General features: G+C 38.9%; 1 protein-coding gene across 1 annotated transcript in view; it reads left to right on the top strand.

Moving 5' to 3' along the window:
- The window catches only part of SNX29 (sorting nexin 29), a 451,551-nt gene that overhangs the window by 420,804 nt on the left and 11,878 nt on the right, over nucleotides 1–18,869 (top strand).

The raw sequence follows: 18,869 nt of genomic DNA on the forward strand, positions 1-18,869 counted from the left end.
TTCTGTAAGTAAAATCTTAAAAATGTAACATTTGAAAATTAACTTGAAATATTGCATTTGAAAATGAAATTAGGATAGAAAATTGTTAGTTAATTTAGAATTTGAATATAGTTTAAAAAACCATAAAATCCTCTGTTTCTCTGAATGGAATGGGGGAGATAAGTTTATTTTTATAATAGAAATTCAGATAAAAGGCAGCGCTTTTCATGTAAATGATCTAAGTCAGAGGAATGTAACCTAAACTGGATAAAAGGACATTCTCTTATATTTTTCTAACGTATATTTACCAAACCTCATAAGAGTTTCTGCAGTGGTGTGTGTCTGATAGATTGTATCTATAGATAGTATATATCTATATCTATACACACAGCAGATTTTACTTTTCACAGTATATATGTTTCCATTTGTTTTTCAAAATACTAAAAGTGATTGTACATTGTGGATTAAGTGCTAGCTAAATCAACAGCTACTTCTGTCAAAAAGCCATTCTACGTTTATTCTGTCGTTATACGTACATAATTTATAACAAAACCAATATTCCTTAAGGCCATATCTACCAAATTTGAATCTGGAGCAGATTTTCACATCCTAGTTATAAAACATGAAACATTGGAAATGCTAATGCAATTCAGTATGCAACACTTCAAAGCATCCTTCTCTGGTTTTGATTGCATGAAAGGGTTTGACTTTGGAAAAAGGTGTCAAGTAATCTGTTTAACATTGTTTGCTTTTCAGAAACATTGGCACCCTTTGTGAAAGCTGGAAGCATTTCTTTGTAAAAGGGGCATCATTTCCAAAATGGATATAAGCCCTAGTGATTTTGACAGGGGCTAGCATTGGAAGGCTTATCCTGCCCCAAAAAGTACAGGAGTAATTTTTTGTTTCTGGAAAGTATTGTCATTTTGAAACAACACAAAGCCCATTTTTTAGTCCTTACTTTCAAGTAACCCTATTGAACATGTTAAGAACATAAGAACGGCCATACTGGGTCAGACCAAATGTCCATCTAGACCAGTATTATGTCTTCCGACAGTGGCCAATGCCAGGTTCCCCAGAGGAAACTAACAGAACAGGTAATCATCAAGTGATTCATTCCCTGTTGCTCATTCCCAGCTTCTGGCAAACAAAGGCTAGGGACACCATCCCTGCCCATCCTGGCTAATAGCCATTGATGGACATATCCTCCTTGAATTTATCTAGTTCTTTTTTGAACCCTGTTCTAGTCTTTGGCATCACAACATCTTCTGGCAAAGAGTTCCACAGGTTGACTGCATTGTGTGAAGAAATACTTCCTTTTGTTTGTTTTAAAGTTGGTGCCAATTAATTTCATCTGGTGACCCCTCGTTCTTGTGTTTATGAGGAGGAGTAAATAACACTTCTTTATTTACTTTCTCCACACCAGTCATGAATTTATAGACCTTAATCATATCCTCCCTTAGTCGTCTCTTTTCCAAGCTGAAAAGTCCCAGTCTTATTACGGAAGCTGTTCCATACTCCTAATCATTTTTGTTGCCCTTCTCTGAACCTTTTCCAATTCCAATATATCTTTTTTGAGATGGGGTGACCACATCTACATGCAGTATTCAAGGTGTGGGTGTACCATGGATTTATATATAGGCAATATGATATTTTCTGTCTTATTATCTATCCCTTTCCTAATGATTCCCAACATTCTGTTCACTTTTTTCATTGTCACTGCACATTGAGTGGATGTTTTCAGAGAACTATCCACAAGTGACTCCAAGATTTCTTTCTTGAGTGGTAACAGCTAATTTAGACCTCATCATTTTATATGTATAGTTGGGATTATGTTTTCCAATGTGCATTACTTCGCATTTATCAACATTGAATTTCATCTGCCATTTTATTGCCCAGTCACTCAGTTTTGAGAGATCCTTTTGCAGCTCTTTGCAGTCTGCCTAGGACTTAACTATCTTGAGTAGTTTTGTATCATCTGGAAATTTTGCCATCTCACTGTTTACCCCTTTTTCCAGATCGTTTATGAATATGTTGAATAGGACTGGTTCCAGAATAGACCACTGGGGGACACCACTACTTACCTTTCTCCATTCTGAAAACTGACCATTTATTCCTACCCTTTGTTTCCTATCTTTTAACCAGTTACCGATCCACGAGAGGATCTTCCTTCTTATCCCATAACAGCTTACTTTGCTTAAGAGCCTTTTGTGAGAGACCTTGTCAAAGGCTTTCTGAAAATCTAAGTACACTATATCCACTGGATCCTCCTTGTCCATACTTGTTGACCCCCTCAAAGAATGCTAGTAGATTGGTGAGGCATGATTTCTCTTTGCAAAAACCATGTTGAATCTTCCCCAACAAATCATATTAATCTGTGTGTCTGACAGTTCTTTACTATAGTGTCAACTAGTTTGCCTGGTACTGAAGTCAGGCTTACCATCCTGTAATTGCCAGGATCACTTCTGGAGCCCTTTTTAAAAATTGGCATCACATTAGCTATCCTGCAGTCATTTGGTGCAGAGGCTGATTTAACTGATTAGTTACAAACCACAGTTAGTAGTTCTGCAATTTCACATTTGAGTTCCTTCAGAACTCTTGGGTGAATACCATCTGGTCATAGTGATTTATTACTTTTTAATTTATCAATTTGTTCCAAAACCTACTCTAGTGACACCTTAGTCTGGAACAGTTCCTCAGATTTGTCATGTAAAAGGAATGACTCAGGTTTGGGAATCTCCCTCACATCTTCAGCCGGGAAGACCACTGCAAATAATTCATTTAGCTTCTCTGCAATGGCCTTATCGTCCTTGAGTGCTCCTTTAGCATCTCTATCGTCCAGTGATCCCACTGGTTGTTTAACAGGCTTCCTGCTTCTGATGTAAAAAAAATTTTGCTACTCCTTTTTGAGTCTTTGCCTGGCTGTTCTTCAAATTCTTTTTTGGCCTTCCTAATTATATTTTTACTCTTCATTTGCTCCTTTCTATTTTCTTCACTAGGATTTAACTTCCACTTTTTAAAGGATGCCTTTTTTCCTTTCAGTTCTTCTTTTTCTTTGTTGTTTAGCCACGGTGGTGCTTTTTTGGTTCTCTTATTATGTTTTTTAATTTGGGGCATACATTTAAGTTGAGCCTCTATTATGGTGTCTTGAAAAAGTTTCCATGCAGCTTGCAGGGATTTCACTTTTTGCGCTGTACCTTTTAGTGTCTGTTTCACTAACTTCCCCATTTTTGTGTAGTTCCCCTTTCTGAAATTAAATGCCACAGAATTGGGCTGCTGTGGTGTTTTCCCCGCCACAGGGATTTTAAATTTAATTATATTATGGTCACTATTACCAAGCTGTCCAGCTATATTCACCTCTTGGACCAGATCCTTTGCTCCACTTAGGACTATATCAAGAATTGTCTCTCCTCTTGTGGGTTCCAGGACTAGCTGCTCCAAGAAGCAGTCATTTAAGGTGTCCAGAAACTTTATCTCTGCATCCTGTCCTGAGGTGACATGTACCCAGTCAATATGGGGATAATTGAAATCCCCCATTATTATTGAGTTTTTTTTATTTTAATAGCCTCTCTAATCTCTACTAGCTTCCCCTTGCTTGTTTTCAATACACTGCACAACTTCATCCTCCCAGATCATGTTCCTTCTTGTCCCTTGCACTTCTTCAATGCCAGCCCAAATGCCCCCTTTGTTTACATCTTCATCTCATCTTGATGAGACTTATGAAATGTACTTCCAAATCCAGTATGTCAAGCCTCAACCCTCTCCTCAATCGGATCCCTTCATAAAAGTCTACTATTTTAATGAGGCTCACACAGGAAAGAAATGAAAAATAATAGCTTTTAAAAACTTTAAAAAGTCTATAAAACTTTATCCAAGGTGAGGCCTTTCTGTGTTCAAAAGCTCTTTAGTTTCAAGGCCATCTTCATGTCCACAGTATCAAGCATATTGTCAGCACTTAAGTTGTCATCAGTAATAAAGGATAATAGGAAGAGCTTTTGCTATGAAAGTTCATTTATTTATTTACTATATTTGACATACCTACCAAAGGAAAGTCATAGTCTTGCAGAATTATATTTTAGAAGTGGATTTCCCATTTATTAATTTTTTCTCCTATCATTTACTATTGTTATCTTAACACCCATGAAAATCCTAATCTTTCTCTAATAAAGGGTTTCTTTGACTCTGTTCTAAATTGTTGCATGTGTTAATGTCACTCCTGTTACCTTCTAAGACAAATGATGAGGTTACTTTCAGAAAAGCAGCTGAAACTTCTTTATTTGATGGACTAATTAAAAATGAAGGATGTGTTGGTTGATCACAACTTCTTTTTATCATGCCATTCACTCTTACAGTAATAGTAAAAAGGATTTCATTATTAAAAATAATCTCATTAAACTTTTGTGCCATATTGTGGGTTTTTTTCATTATTTTATAAGCAGCACATTAGCAAAACTCAGAGCACAGCATCTTAGAAGCTTATTTGCTAGGGGGAATATCTGAACAAAGATGAAAAAATGTGAGTTCCATTGCTGAGGGATGAATCATTCTATTGTTCCAAGTCCAAAGAGCTGGGCTTGGAGCAAGAGTGTCTCAAGGAGAATGGGGGAGAGGAATCCTCCCAACTAGGCAACACAGCAGCTGCACACCTGCTCCTCGCCCTTTACCCCACTCTTAGGGCGGAGTCATCTCACACTGCCTGAATCCCTGCTTCAATGAGGCTGTTGGATTTACAGAATGGGAGATCTAACAGCCCTACTACATCCCTCCTCCATCTGCACCTACATCTCTTTACAACCTACAGCTCTTGTGCTGCAGAGATAGTCCATGAGAAGCTGGGTTTGGTAGTGAACAAGGTGAGCTCAACCAAGACATGGCAATCTAAAGCAGTAATAAGATAAAAAGATTTGACTGACGTAGTCCAATCAGATGGTGATGCTTTCCTATCAGTTAGTGAGGAAACTGAATCATAGTAGCACAGGAGGTAAGTTGATGATTTCAGCAGTAGGAGACTTAACTTTTCAAATATTGTTGATATGATAGAGGCAGAGGGTAGGGGATATAAGAGGAGATGACAGATATCTCCATTTCTTACCCCTGTAAGATGAGGGAGTGGTATGGCTTCTGCTTGCTTTCTTTTGTAAAAATTTGGAGTGTGTGTGGCTTACGATTTTTATAAGGATATAGCTGCAAATACGATAGTGTCTGAGAACATGCTTTCTGTAAATAGTTTACATGCTTCATTTTTTACTATTTCATCCTGTTCTATCTCTCTGTTACTTCTAATGCCAAACATGTTGATTATGAGCTGTTTAAAAGTTAATTTGGTAATTAAGGCTGTCTACACTCAATCTGTCAGTCTTTGAATGCAAACAACTTGGGACTATAAAGGAGGAAGTCCCTTGCTTGTCACTATAATCCAATGTTGAGTTGAAATTTCTACTTGTCAAACAAATGAACATTACCCCTCTCATTTTTGCATGTAAGATTGTGAATTGTGAATCCTGATGCATAAAAGTCTTTTCTGTTTTTAATTACTCCAATATTTTCAATACATAGTAATGTATCTTAAGTGTGTATGCAATGATTTTCTCCACTGTACTGGAAAGATAATTATAACAGTAGCAAAAATAATGAATAAATCCAGGTACACATTGAACACTTTTATTCTAAAGCCAAAGACTAAATTCCATTATTATAGACACAGTCTCTGAGCACATTCTCACCACCAGACAGCAGAGTGATGCCATTCAAATGGCCATATATAGAAAGCAAACACAATCTGAGTTTACAGTTTGACATACAATCATACAATCAACATAGAATTGTAGAAATGTAGGGCTGGAAGGGAACTGGAAGACCATCAAGTCCAGCCCCCTGTGCTGAGGTGGGACCAAGTAAACCATCCTGGACAGGTGTTTATCCAACCTGTTCTTAAAAACCTCCAGTGATGGGGATTCCACAACCTCCCTTTGAAGCCTGTTTCCGAGAACTTAACCATCCTTATACTTAGAAAGTTTTTTCTGATCTCTAACTTTTGCTGCACATTAAGCCCATTACTACTTGTCCTAACTTCAGTGAACATGGAAAGCAATTAATCACAGTCCTCTTTATAACAGGCGTTAATATTTTTGAACACTGTTATCAGGTCCCCCTTGAATCTTCTTTTCTTAGGACTAAATATGCCCATTTTTTTTAACTTTTCCACATAGTTCAGGTTTTCGAAACCTTTTATCATTTTTGTTGATCTTCTCTGGATTCTCTTCAATTTATCCATACACTTTCCTAAAGTGTGGTACCCAGAATTGGACACAATATTCAAGCAAAGGCCTCAACAGTGCTAAGTAAATCGGGACAATTACCTCCTGTGTCTTACGTAGGACATTCCTTTTAATACACCACAGAATATTAGTAGTCTCTTTTACAGCTGCATCACATTGTCAACTCTCATTCAATTTGTGTTCCATTTTAACTCCCAGATCCTTTTCAGCAGTACTACCTTCAAGACAGTTATTCCCCATTTTGTAATTGTGCATTTGATTTTTTCTTCTTAATTGTAATACTTTGCACTTTATTGACTTGTCGATTTCAGACCAATTTTTCAATTTGTTTAAGTTCTTTTGAATTCTAATCCACTCCCCAAAGAGCTTGCAAGCCCTCCTACCTTTGTGTCATCTGCATATTATATAAACATACTCGTCTCTCCATTATCCAAGTTATTAATGAAAATATTGAATGGTACCAGACACAGAACTGATTCCTGTTGGGACACCACTAGAGATGCCCTCCCAGTCTGAGACGGAACCATTGCTAACTGCTCTTTGAGAACAGTCTTTTAACGAGTTGTGCACCCACCTTATAATAATTTCATCCAGACCACATTTCCATAGTTTACTTATGAGAATGTCATGTGAGACAGCATCAAAAGTCTTACAGAAATCAAGATATACCATGTCTTCTACTACTGGGCCAACTACTGGGCCAGAGCCAGTAACTGACAAAGAAGCAAAGTGGGTTGATGTGGCATGATTTGTCCTTGACATATCCATGTTGGCTATTCCTTATAACCCTATTATCCTCTAGGTGCTTACAAACTGATTGTTTGATCATTTGTTTCAGTATCTTTTCAGGTGTTGAAGTTAGGCTGACTGGTCTATGTGTCCCTGGTTCCCCTTTTTAAAAATAGATATGTTTTGGACCTCACCTGTCATCCTTTAGTTCTCAAAGATAATTGCTAACATTTCCAAGATTGCTTCAGCTAATTCTTTAAGTACCCCAGGATGAATTTAATCAGGCCCTGCTGACTTGAATACATCTAATTTATCTAAATATTCTTTAACCTGTTCTTTCCCTATTTTGGCTTAGATTCCTTCTCTGTTGCTAATATTAATTGTGTTGAGTATCTGGTCACCTTTAATCTTATTCATGCAGACTGAAGCAAAATAGGCATTAAACACCTCAGCCTTCTTGATTCCGTGAGTTATTAGCTCCCCTCCCCCACTAAGTAGAGGCCCTACTTACACTTACCTTTGTCTTTCTCTTGCTCCTAATGTATTTAAAGAACCTCTTCTTATTGCTTGTTCTCCCTTTTGCTAGGTGTACCTCATTTTGTGGTTCAGCCTCTCTCATTTTATCCCTACATGATCGTGCTTTTCTTTTGTACTTCTCCTTATCAATGTGTCCATGTTTCCTCTCCATGTAGGATTCCTTTTTAATTTTCTGCTCATTAAAGAGCTCCTGAAGGAGCCATATTGGCCTCTTACTACTCTTTCTGTGTTTCCTTCATGTCAGAATAGTTTGCAGCTGTGCCTTTAACACTGTCATTTTAAGAAACTGCTAGCTCTCCTGAACTCCTTTATCTCTTAGATTTTCAGATTTTTGTCCCATGAAACCTTACCTACCATTTCTCTGAGTTTGTTAAAGTCTGCTTTTTTTTTTTAAGTTCATTGTCCTTATTGTGCTACTCTCATTTCTTCCTTTTCTTAGAATCATTAAATCTATCATTTCATGATCACTTTCAACCAAATTGCTTTCCATCTTTAGATTCACTACCAATTCCTCCCTGATGGTCAGAATCAAGTCTAAAATGGTTGTTCCCTAATAACTTCCACCACCTTCTGAAACAAAAATATATTCCTAGAACTTATTGGAAATGGTGTTTTGCTGTTTTACTTTTCCAACAGGTATCTGGGTAGTTCAAGTCCCCCATTATTAGCAGGTCTTGTGTTTGGATATTTCTGCTATTTGTTCTAGAAATGCCTCATCCACTTCCTCTTCCTGATTTGGTGGCCTATTGTAGACCCCCTATCATGACCCCTACTGTTCACCCTTTTTATCTTTACCTAGAGACTTTTAACTTGTTTGCCTCTCCCCTCCTTCTGGACCTCGGAACAAGTGTATATATTTTCGATGTGTAATAAAGTGCCTCCTTCCTTTTTTCTGTGTTTGTTCTTCCTGAACAAACTATACCCCTCTATGCCAATATTCCATTTGTGAGATTTATCCCACCAAATCTCTGATGCCAACTAAGTAATAATGTAACTTATGTAATAATACTTCCAGTCCTTCCTGTTTGTTCCCCATACTATTTGCGTTTGTGTATAGATGTGTAAGATGTTGACCAAATTCTACCACTGGCTTGCCTCTTGTTGCTCCTATGACCCTTCTGTAATTTTCTGTGTCCCCCATAACATATAGTCCCTGGGGTCACCTTTTTTATGCTTACCTGTGGGCTTTTGTCACCTGCCCCCTCTGAACCTAGTTTAAAGCCTCCCTCAGCAAGTTAGTGAGTTAGCACCCAAAGATGCTCTTCCCCTTCTTGGTCAGATGGACCCCATCCTTCCATTTGTCGACACCATCTGCACAGCCATGCATTCATCTTCACGATGTGCTTATCCCAGCCTGTGCCCTTAAGCTCAACTCAGGGGATAGATGAGAACACAACCTGCACTCCCAACTCCTTCATCTTCACTCCCAAAGCCCTGTAGTCACTGCTGATCTGCTCAGGGTCATGCCTGACAGTATCATTAGTGCCCATGTGGATGAGCAGCATGGAGGAGTAGTCAGAGGGACAGATAAGCCTCAGCAATGTTTCTCTAAAGTCTCAGATGCAGGCTTCAGGCAGGCAGCACGCCTCCCAGGACCTCATGTCAGATTGGCTCCGTCCCTGCCTCAAAACTCTAATGCTGCCACCATTCAGGGGTGGTGGCTGTGCACCTCCCAGCTATGGGGGCAGGCAGTGGCTCCTCCTCAGCTATTGGTGTCTGCTCCTCACTTCCTGTTGCCAGAACAGCATATTGGTTCTCGACTGCAATGGATTGGATGGAGGGGTAGGTGGAGCACTATCTACTGTCCTAAGTGGCCAACAGCCAGTCTCTTCCTCATAGAGCAGCCAGTTTTTCTTCCTCCTCTGGTGCCGCTGTAGTAATCTGTAGTCAGCTAGCATCCTTGGTCCCGAATGTTTCCACATGTGTTCTGTAGATGAAGTCCTCATGCTCTTGGATGCTATTCAGATGAACCACCTCCTCCTGCAGCTCTCACTTGGTGCCTGGGTGACTCTGATTGACTCCACCAACAGATAGCTCTTTTTTAGGGGAAAGTAACAAAGAACCAGAAGGTCATTAAAAAGAGCAGTTATTCTAAGCTGTTATCTACAGATGCACCTCAGGCAGAATTTGACACCATGACAAAATCAATTAAACTGAATTGGTATCCAAAACAAATGCTGGGCAGAGTAATCAAGAATGCATACAAGCTAAAAATGACTTAATGGGTAAAAGGAATTGATTTCCCAGCAGGATGCATTCATCTTCTGGCTCAAACAAATGAAGAGTGTAAAAAAGAACTGGAAGCTGTAGCATTTGACCATTCTTCTGCTGAATAGGCCAACAGTTAAGAGGTATCCTACAAAATATACCCTGCAAAGACTCTGATGTTTATAAGATGATGAAACAAAGAAAGAACTGGAGTACTTGTGGCACCTTAGAGACTAACAAATTTATTTGAGCATAAGCTTTCGTGAGATACCTATTTTTACCCATTTGTTAGTCTCTAAGGTGCCACAAGTACTCCTTTTCTTTTTGTGAATACAGACTAACACAGCTGCTACTCTGAAAGAAAGAACTGGATAATCAAATGAACCAGCGTAATACAGGCAACCATAAACTTGGAGACTGTTAGCCAAAAGGTTTGTCCTTAAATACAAATGCTGGTAACTCTGTTCTTATAGCAAAGGACAAATTAGAAAAGAGTGACAAGAGCACTGCACATATATGTGCCCAGAAAGCTGTTGGCAAAAATAATTTGAGATAGAATACATAGCACTGAATTGTTGCCTTTATATGTATTTGCTAGAGATACTGGCAGGACCACTGAAATGTACATAGAATGGCTTGTACTACTACACTCAACTCTTGATTGCTTAATAAGATATCTGGTTGAAAGGAAAATGTTCTAGCTGTGCAGGTCTGTGGCCAGGCAAATATGTCAGGATTAAAATTATTGCATTCATCAAAGGGAAACAAGGCAGGAAAATAATCATCTTCTCCTTGCCACTTTTCAATCTCCCCCATCCTCTACCACCAAAAACATTTTTTTAGCAGTTCCTACATTTTGGGGCTGGGTTTTGTATACCCGCACTTTCAGTGCTCAGCAGGCAGTCTGCAGCTGAAACTGACAAGTGTGAGACACTCTCAGATGCTGGCAGCCTTTTCCATCCTGTTTCTCCAGAAATGGAAGTTCGGTGGACTTAAGATAAGGGGAAGATTTTTTAAAAAATATGTCTTGAAAGTTCCTAACTTATTTCTCAAAAAGAAAAGGAGTACTTGTGGCACCTTAGAGACGAACAAATTTATTTGAGCATAAACTTTCATGAACTACAGCTCACTTCATCAGATGCATGCAGTGGAAAATACAGCGATTTTATATACACAGAGAGCATGAAACAATGGTGCTATCATACGCACTGTAACGAGAGTGATCAGGTAAGGTGAGCTATTACCAGCAGAAGAGAAAAAAAACCTTTTGTAGTGATAATCAAGGTGGGCCATTTCCAGCAGTTGACAAGAACGTGTGAGGAACAGTGATGGGGGGAAATAAACATGGGGAAATAGTTTTACTTTGTGTAATGACCCATCCACTCCCAGTCTTTATTCAAGCCTAATGTAATGGTGTCCAGTTTGCAAATTAATTCCAATTCAGCAGTCTCTCATTGGAGTCTGTTTTTGAAGTTTTTTGTTGTAATATTGCAACTTTTAGGTCTGTAATCCAGTGACCAGAGAGATTGAAGTGTTCTCTGACTGGTTTTTGAATGTTATAATTCTTGACATCTAATTTGTGTCCATTTATTCTTTTACGTAGAGACTGTCCAGTTTGGCCAATGTACATGGCAGAGGGGCATTGCTGGCACATGATGGCATATATCACATTGGTAGATGTGCAGGTGAATGAGCCTCTGATAATGTAGCTGATGTGATTAGGCCCTATGCTGGTGTCCCCTGAATTGATATGTGGACACAGTTGGCAACGGGATTTGTTGCAAGGATAGGTTCCTGGGTTAGTGTTTTTGTTGTGTGGTGTGTGGTTGTTGGTGAGTATTTGCTTCAGGTTGGGGGGCTGTCTGTAAGCAAGGACTGGCCTGTCTCCCAAGATCTGTGAGAGTGATGGGTCGTCCTTCAGGATAGGTTGTAGATTCTCGATGATGCACTGGAGAGGTTTTATTTGGGGGCTGACGGTGACGGCTAGTGGCGTTCTGTTATTGTCTTTGTTGGGCCTGTCCTGTAGTAGGTGACTTCTGGGCACTCTTCTGGCTCTGTCAATCCGTTTCTTCACTTCAGCAGGTGGGTACTGTAGTTGTAAGAACACTTGATAGAGATCTTGTAGGTGCTAGTAATAGCTCACCTTACCTGATCACTCTCGTTACAGTCTGTACGGTAACACCAATTATTTCATGTTCTCTGTGTATATAAATCTCCTCACTGTATTTTCCACGGCATGCATCCGATGAAATGAGCTGTAGCTCACGAAAGCTTATGCTCAGATAAATTTGTTAGTCTCTAAGGTGCCACAAGTCCTCCTTTTCTTTTTGCGGATACAGACTAATGCAGCTGCTACACTGTAACTCATTTCTGCCCATGCAACATCTGTTTCCACGTAAGTGGATCTGGCCACTAGCAGCTGAAATTGAATTTCAGCTGTTGGTGGCTGTTTCCATAGAAAAGAGTGCTAGATGCATTTCTAATACATTTCTGTATTATAATAATGCATTTTTACATCCTACATAAATCTTTGTAATAAACTAAGCAAAATAATTCTATATTTAAATAAAATTTAGGTTGTGATGTTAAAAATAGGTTTAAAAAATTCATCATTAGGGCAAATGCTCTAGGATTCTGTTTTCAGTCATTCTGCTGTAGATCTGGAGTAGCTCCATTTAAGTCAATGGAGTTACTCTGAATTTACATCAATGGAACTGATAACAGAATTTCATATTTTTATACTTAATTCACATTATTTTGGTGTTTCCATCCAACCAGACACACTCCAAGCAGTCCACACTTCTTAGTCAAGATGGAGTCCTATTGATCTATAAGTCCTTATTTGGAGAAAATCTATTTTGTACCCTTTGAACTCTTTGTCCTTTCTTTTGATGGATTCTCTGCTTTCCATCAAAAGCAAGGGTGAGTGGCTTCCTATTGGGCTAACTTTGATAATTCATGAACATGCCAGCAGGAGGAGCTTGTGTATTTAAAGATACTTCTAGTAAAACAAGCACTGAGTTACACCTGATGTATATAACACTGTTTTCACATACCGCATAAACTACTGGATAGTCAATAACTGTCTGTTTAGCTTCATGATCCTACCAGTTGTCAGCAGTGCCATCATTCTGGCAAACTGAATCCTAGCGTTAAAGGTAATCTTGTTTGTTATGAGAAATGCCAGTCAAGGCAAAATTTGTTTATTTGTTCCCTTTTGTAAATTTGATGCTTATGCATACTGAAAATTATGTGTATTTATTTTTATTACTTCCAGTTTAGCCTTGGAAGACAAGCAACTAGGGTGGCACTGCTGATACCTGTTCCAGGAGACCAGCAGGCTATAACATAGTATTCCCATGAGCTGGATAGGGTGAATTGGCCTAAAAAGTCATTATATCCAAAACTCACTTGTTATAGAAACAGGATAGCAAACCAAATGGATTTATACAAATTTCAACTCAGCCTGTCAGGCCTAACAAATGGAAATGATCATGAATTTCAGATAACAGCTGAACATAGTACATGTCTGACAAGCTGGAATGTTAGAACTGTATTTGCTCCAGGCCAGACTGAGCTAGTAGCAGAGAAGTTAAGGAAATTACAAGTTTCCTTTGCTACCATACAAGAGACACATTGGCTGAGTACAGGAGAGTTGACAGGTGGAAATTATACTTTCTTTTACTCTGGTCGTTCAAGTGGACAAGCCAAGCATAGAGATGGGGTTGTTATAGCAGTGGACAAGAAAACAGTTACTTCAGTGAACAGCTGGAAACTGGTGTCTGAGTGGATTGTCATAGCGGAGTTTACTACTGCTTACAATAAACTATGCATAACAGTGATCTGTTGTTATGCACCAGCAGAAGAAGAGGGATGGATTTTATCAGCAGCTGGATAATACTGTAGATCATGGTATGATCCTGATAATGAGATATATGAATGCAAAGATTAGTAGTGGACATGGTAAACAAATGAATAGTGTTGGACCACACAGCATCATGACGGCAAACAATAATTGGAAAAACTTAAAAATTTGCTGTGAGATGCATGATCTAATTATTGGTGGTACTTGGTTTCTTCACAAAGACACACACAAGGTTACATAGAACTCACCAGATGGTCAAACTGTAAACCAGACTGACCATATTATTATCAGTAAAAGGCATAGACTGTAACTGTTGGATATTAGTCTACAGAAATGCTGAGTGTGGCAGTGATCATGAATGGGAAAAATTAAGTTAAAGTCCAAGAAAAAAAGATGGGTGTAGCTGGAACTAAATTTTATCTTGATAAGATAAAGGATAGCTCTACAAGGGAGGCATAAAAGGTGATGCTTGGAAGGCCTTTCAAGGTAAGGTGGATAGAAAGCTGGCTAGATTGTCGGGCTCAATGGGTAGTGATCATTGGCTTCATGTCTAGTTGTCAGCCGGTATCAAGTGGAGTGCCCCAAGGGTCGGTCCTGGAGCCGGTTTTGTTCAATATCTTCATTAATGATCTGGAGGATGGCGTGGACTGCACCCTCAGCAAGTTTGCAGATAACACTAAACTGGGAGGAGTGGTAGATACGCTGGAGGGTAGGGAAAGGAGACAGAGGGCCCTTGACAAATTAGAAGATTGGGCCAAAAGAAATCTGATGAGGTTCAACAAGGACAAGTGCAGAGTCCTGCACTTAGGACAGAAGAATCCAATGCACCGCTACACACTAGGGACCAATTGGCTAGGCAGCAGTTCTGCAGAAAAGGTTACAGTGGATGAGAAGCTGGATATGAGTCAGCAGTGTGCCCTTGTTGCCAAGAAAGCTAATGGCATTTTGGGCTGTATAAGTAGGGGCATTGCCAGCAGATTGAGGGATGTGATCGTTCCCCTCTATTCGACATTGGTGAGGCCGCATCTGGAGTACTGTGTCCAGTTTTGGGCCCCACACTACAAGAAGGATGTGGAAAAATTGGAAAGCATCCAGCGGAGGGCAACAAAAATGATTAGGGGACTGGAACACATGACTTATGAGGAGAGGCTGAGGGAACTGGGATTGTTTAGTCTGCAGAAGAGAAAAATGAGGGGGGATTTGATAGCTGCTTTCCACTACCTGAAAGGGGGTTCCAAAGAGGATGGATCTAGACTGTTCTCAGTGGTAGCAGATGACAGAACAAGGAGTAATGGTCTCAAGTTGCAGTGGGGGAGGTTTAGGTTGGATATTGGGAAAAACTTTTTCACTAGGAGGGTGGTGAAACACTGGAATGCGTTACCTAGAGAGGTGGTGGAATCTCCTTCCTTAGAAGTTTTTAAGGTCAGGCTTGACAAAAGCCCTGGCTGGGATGATTTAGTTGGGGATTGGTTTAGTTGTGGATTGGACTAGATGACCTCCTGAGGTCCCTTCCAACCCTGATATTCTATGATTCTATTATATTAATTTGTGATGATGAAGAAATCTCCCTATAGACTGTCTGGGAAATATTCAAGGAAACAATATAGAACCCAGGTTTCAGAGTAACAGCCGTGTTAGTCTGTATTGGCAAAAAGAAAAGGAGTACTTGTGGCACCTTAGAGACTAACCAATTTATTTGAGCATGAGCTTTCGTGCTGTAGCTCACGAAAGCTCATGCTCAAATAAATTGGTTAGTCTCTAAGGTGCCACAAGTACTCCTTTTCTTTTTGCGAATATAGAACATAGTGGAGGAAGTTATTGGAAGGCATAAGCAAACCATGAAAAGCTGGACAAGCATCAAAACAAGAACATCACCGTAAATGTGTAAACAAGTCAAATAAGTCTGCTGGGAAAGCGGAAGGAGTAAAAGCATTATGCAAAGTGGTGAAGAAATTACAAGGATTGGACAAGCAACGGTTTTGGAGAGAAGAGGCTCAGCAACTAGAGTAGGCCTCCAGAAATCAAGATATGAAAATAATATACAAAAAGATTAAGTTGTATGGAAACACAATCAGGCCAACAATACAAGCGGCAAAAAAGGCTACCTGTGAACTGACAACAAATGCCAAAGAGGTGCTGGAAGTAGGGAAGGACCATTCTGACAAAGTCTGAACCCTGCAGTTCATCCAGATGCAAGCATTCTAGTCATGCTAGGTGAAAATAGGGCAGCTTTGAAAGAGAAGGGACATCTGAACATGAGAAGAGAAGGGACATCAGAAGAAGAAATAGAAAGAGCAAGTGAAGCAGTTAAAAAATAGACAACTGAACTGCTCAATTGCTTAAAAGCCAATTAGACAAGTGCTATCGAAGCATTAGAAAAAATATACAAAAAGGTATGGGAAGAAGAGGAGTCACTAGATAACTGGCTAAAGGCAGTAGTTGGGCCAATCTTGAAGAAAGGAGATCCTGCAAATTCAAATAATTATAGGCATATAAGCATATCATCAGTATTGGGAAAAATCATGATGAAAGTAATTGTCAATGGATTAAGGCCAGTTTTAGAAAAATTAGTAGGCGAGGAACAGTGCAACTTCAGACCAGGTCCAAGTTGCATTTATTAGTTATTCATGCTCTGACAGTTGATAGAACAAAAAGTGAGAATGGGGTTTAAAGATGTTTGCTGTTTTCATCAACTTCACAACGGCATTTGGTTTGTAGGAAAACATTATGGAAAGTAGCAAAATCACATGGAGTTTCAGATAAGATCATTGCAATTACAAAGGCTATGTATAAAGATTCCTACAATGCTGTAAGAACTGATAGAGAATCAAGCAACTTGTTCAAGAGAGTTTGATGTAAGACAAGGGGATATGGAATCACTGTCGCTTTTCTTCATGTTCGTAAACATTAAGAATGTTAGTTGAGTTGGACGATGTGACATTGAATGATCTAGAGTTAAACTTCTTAGTTTGGGCAGATGACATCATACAACTGGCAGACCCATTTGAGTTAATGATGATGCTCTTTGCTACTTGGATAATCGGTGTATTAATACAGTAATAATAGTAAAGGAGTACTTGTGGCACCTTATTTGAGCATAAGCTTTCGTGAGCTACAGCTCACTTCATTGGCTGCATGCAGTGGAAAACACAGTGGAGAGATTTTATGTACACAGGGAACATGAAACAATGTGTGTTACCATACACACTGTAATGAGAATGATCAGGTAAGGTGAGCTATTACCAGCAGGAGACGGGGGTGGAGGGGAGGGAACCCTTTTGTAGTGATAATCAAGGTGGGTCATTTCCAGCAGTTGACAAGAATGTGTATTCCTCACAGGTTCTTGTCAACTGCTGGAAATGGCCCACCTTGAATATCACTACAAAAGGTTTTTTTTGTTTTTTGGGGTTTTTTTTCCCTCTCCTGCTGGTAATAACTCACCTTACCTGATTGCTCTCGTTACAGTATGTATGGTAACACCCATTGTTTCATGTTCTCTGTGTATATAAAATCTCCACACTGTATTTTCCACTACATGCATCTGATGAAGTGAGCTGTAGCTCACGAAAGCTTATGCTCAAATAAATTTGTTCGTCTCTAAGGTGCCACAAGTACTCCTTTTCTTTTTGCGGATATAGACTAACACAGCTGCTACTCTGAAACCAGTAATAATAGTATAATCATAAGTAGTAATAAATTCCCTCCCACAGCACCTATATCAATAAAAATAGAATCGAGGTAACATTAATATGCACAATTGAAATTGATGCAGAAAGCAGGCTCTTCTAGGTACTGCATATAGCTTTTGTTAATTTGGATTCTCCAGTACTGTGATGTTACAAAATGAAAAATCATAAAATCTGGAAATGTAGAAATGGATATCTAATTATCTATGGCTACTACAGAGTAAGATTATGTACCCAGCTAAATTTTAGTGTTTTGATTTTATTGACAAGCAAGCAAAGCACTAAAGTTGTAATGTGTAAATCTTGCTATTACACAAGAACAACAAGTGTGTTGCTAAGAAGTTTTGAGATTTGATGAGCATTTTATGCAATTATTTTCATGTTGCGGACTTTCTGGTCACAGCGGAAGTACTATATTAGGAACTCTAGTGAACTTTAGTTGAAATCAATATACTTAAGGCTGTCTCAAAACTGAGGCTACTTCAAACTATTCTGATAGGGAAATGCATAACAATGAAACTTCACATTGCTATTTGAAAAGCATTTTTATTTTCTGCTAACATTTTCTATTTAGCAACTGACTTTGGCAGAGTATTTTCTGGAACCATTGTCCATTATGTTGGGGAATATTGGCAACTGTTTGTTAGCCTTACAAAACTAATGGTTACCACTGATAAAATGAAGTACTGTTGACTGACTTACCTTACTAAAGTACTCTGCTCCCTGAGGGTGAAATTTGCATCTTTGAACAGAGCCTGTACAAGGCCTATGTTCCATTTAGGTCCATCCCATTTAAGCCCTCAAAATACATCTTAAATGGAATCTAAGTGTTCATGTAATAATAATACCTACCTCTTTTACAGTGCTTTTCATCAGTAGTTCTCCAAGTGGTTTTACAAAGGAAATAAGCCTTAGGCAGGCTCACTGCAGTGGTAAATGTCATCCTGCAGGGAGAAGAGATCTACATGGAGTTAATGTATTGTTTGCTTCCAAAATACATCAGCTTTCACCCAAAATAGTAAGGACTGCAGAAGAGCATCTCTCTTTTTAATTCATCAACTCAGATTGAATATTGGTATAAATAGCTGATTTTACATGTCAAAATAACTTTGACTTTGCATGCTGCATAACCTTGTTATCATTTGGCTGGTTTGTGAAATGGTAATCAGTGATGTTGATTGAGACATGAGCAAACTGTATAATTTTAAATCCTGTAGAGTCCTCTAAAAGTATAGCAAAAGTACACCATTATTCCTTTCTAATGTAGTTTTTGAGGAGTCTATAACCTCTGAATGAGGCAGAATTTTCTGTTACTGCTTGTTGTTCTTAGAGTATTTGCTTTCCAAGTAAGTTGTTTTCAGAAGACTCATTCATGTAAGATCAAAGTCTGTTGTGGGCCAGAACAGAATGAAGAATGCCCAGCAGCAGTGTGTTACTAATGTATTTCATCACGTAAGGATACATCCATCCATAATTAGACAAATGTTAACTAGGGCATCATCCAAGCTTTTGTCTAGTTTGCCTTTACATATATCACTTCCAAATGCTTTTAATGCCATCTCTGATCTTCAGCCCATTGAGTTATGTTTT

Source organism: Lepidochelys kempii, chromosome 10 (genome assembly GCF_965140265.1).
Source record: "Lepidochelys kempii isolate rLepKem1 chromosome 10, rLepKem1.hap2, whole genome shotgun sequence".
Classification (NCBI taxonomy): domain Eukaryota; kingdom Metazoa; phylum Chordata; order Testudines; family Cheloniidae; genus Lepidochelys; species Lepidochelys kempii.